The sequence below is a fragment of the Anastrepha ludens genome, chromosome 2 (assembly GCF_028408465.1).
Source record: "Anastrepha ludens isolate Willacy chromosome 2, idAnaLude1.1, whole genome shotgun sequence".
Taxonomy (NCBI): Eukaryota; Metazoa; Arthropoda; class Insecta; order Diptera; family Tephritidae; genus Anastrepha; species Anastrepha ludens.
Genome location: NC_071498.1, coordinates 97,686,543 through 97,689,673, shown reverse-complemented (window position 1 = coordinate 97,689,673; position 3,131 = coordinate 97,686,543).

Here is a 3,131-nt window from a genome sequence, read left to right as displayed (position 1 = left end):
ATTCACCTTTGGAAACGTTGTGGACGAATAGGAATAAGCATCGGCTTTTATAGGAAAATCTGAAAAGTATGTAGTAGAATTCGCCGCCATCAAAGTATAAACGGCACGTATTAGAAGTAACAGCAGCAGCAGCGCACAACAACAGCAACAGCAGGAAACTCGACTGTCAATATACGCTACGAACAACACATACGAGAATATTCATATTAAACATATTAAAGGTGTTCGCCATCAACAATGGTAAACAGCTTAAATAACAGCACAAGCAACAGGTTAACAGCTGACGTAACAGTACGCGGCATATTTAAAAGTGATGCCAGCAGCTACGTCAGCAGCAATGCAAAATGCAGGCGCACAGTGCGTATACGTTACGAAGGGAACAAACGAGTATGGCCGAGCGAGCTAACAGCAAACCAAAACGTTTCGCATATTCACATTCGCGTATGAATCTGAATGAAAAGTAAGTGTTTGGGTGTGGGCATATGAATATGCGACGAACCAATGAAGCTGCGAATTGTGAATGAAGTGTGGGCTTTATCACTGGCGTTATTATCACTGATGGATTTCGCTGTCGAGGTAACCGATGCGGGCGTCAACTTCACTATGTTGCAGCACATCACGCGCTTCGATCACGTTTGCGGGTAATACAAAGAGCAGCTAAACTGCTGATTCCCACATACACGCACATAATTGTATGTGGTTAGAAATATTTAAGGATATAGTCTAGTGTCTAGTGATTTTTTAGTAGCATAACTGTAAAAAAAAATATATTTAGCTAAATATTGCATAATTTTTAACTGTTGTGAAGTTGAAGTTCATGGTTTTGAACGGATGTATATTAGAAGGATGGTGAAAGTCATGTGCAACCAAGTAATGAAATTGAGTAGTGTAGCTTTAGTCTGTACAAGGCACAAACACAAAATAATTGCGAAAAAATAAAAAATCGTAATTTTTTCAGCGAAATTATAAATAAAAAAAATAAATAATTATCGTATTACAACCTTATATTTGATTTTAGAAGAGGATGTTACCGTTGTATATACATACATACATAGCATAGAACAACATGTGCCTGAGTGAAGCCAATCAGTTATACAAAATTTTTCGAAATTCGCGCTTTGTTTAAATTTATATTTTTAAACCATTCCCAGAGTTTAGTCCCAACGTATTCTCCACTATAACTTCGTACTTATTTATATCTTAATCTAAAAATTTTATTATTTGCTTTCAGTAAACTATATTTTCGAAATATACATATGAAAAATATGCCACTTTTGAAGCCCGAACATCAAAGAACTACACATTTATAAATATAAAAAAATAGAATATTACATATAAATATTTTATATTATCATAAATCTTTAATCATATTTAAACTAGAATTTTTAATGAAAATTAGTGAATGATATTACTTAATATTTTAAATATATAAGACATATTACCTCTAAAATGGAATAAAGCTCTTTACAAAAAGTCTGGACAATCCTGTTTTCTGAAGTATCAAAACATTATTTTAAAAACATGCTGCCAATTTTAAATTTAAATCTAGTCTTCAATTCATTTTCTTGTTAGGATTCATAAAAGTCAAAAAGAAAAAAAAAACTGGTTTGAGGGAAGCAGATATAACTTTTTGTGCAACCTTCCAAAATGAACCCCGCTAGAGCTGTTGAGTGAAAACTAGCGCTGTGAACATTTTTTGATTATCTGCTTATCAAATGCACGTACATATGCACCAGAGATCTGCATGGCTCACTGTTTTCTTGCATTGTTCATACGCTAAATTTCTTGCTCACATTCAGTCAATTGAACCAAAATATTTGTTCAGGTGCAGTCAGCTCATGCAGGCGAACGCGTAGTTCAGCTCAGTCAACACGTATGATCTAATGTCTTCGGCTCAAATCTAATCATTGAACAAAAAGCAGCATTGAATGAAATTAGCATCGGCCTTTGCGTTCAAACGATCAAACTAGTTCAAAGAAGTAATTGTCATTATTGTAAATAGCACATGTTCGAGCAACCGAGCGTTGGCGTACAATGTACGCTGTAAATTGCGTTTCGTATTTGAAAGGATTAGTTGGTTTCAGCCGTTGTAAAATAATGTCAAGCGATTATTATAAGTTTTAAGAAAAAAAAAACAAATATGAAAATGTAGTGTTTTTGCTTTAAAATTTTGCTTTTACTTTGCTATCGTTACATGCAAAAACTCATGCGGGATCATACGTGTTCAAACCGGCTCATTTGGCTCTATTGGCCTCTGGTGACGATACAGCATGCTTGACTGAGCTTTGTATGTGTTAGTGCAGTCGGGTGGCGTCGTGTCACACATACTTGTTGTCGGTAAAAATCAAAAATTTTAGATATTAGCGTCAAGCACCCCATATAAAGTTCTTGTCAAACAATGCTTGACCGTCACCAGAGGCCATATAGCCCTTTTATTCTTGCTCAAAAAAATGAATATACAGCCGAACGAGCAAATACCCGAAACGCCTGCTATGAAGACGATTGGTGATAACATCGGAGAGCTAAAACGCAGCACATGATTTGATTGAGCTGAAATAAACAATGACAATAACTTATTTGAACAAGTTCGATCGTTTGAACGCAAAGGCCTGTTTTTTTGTTCAAGCGAAGCGTATGAATGTTTCACACTCAACCGGTGCAGTTCTCCGGTATGTACATATTCTGTTAAGCCAATACAATCAATTACCATCCCAATCAGATCTGCGTTACAGCAACATTTGCAGATGTTTGTTGTCAGTTGAAAATACACGGATTGAGTCAATTGCAATTCTTCAAAAATATTTAAACAGAACCCGTTCATATTGACTTCACATACAATAGAATTTGATATCTTCCACTATATATACATATAAATGGAGTACAAGTCCCGTATCCGAACACGGCTAAATACCTCGGTATGCTTCTTAATACCAATCTCAGATAGAGTGCTCACGTAAAGAAGAGAAGAAAAGAGCTTGATATTAAATTCAGAAACATGTATTGGCTTATGGGTAATCATCCGCCTTATGCACTTACAATAAAATACCTATCTGCAAGCAAATGTTAAAACTAACACAAATGGTTTGAAAGCTTGAAACGCAAAAAGTCGCACCACTTCATGCAGTAATCAA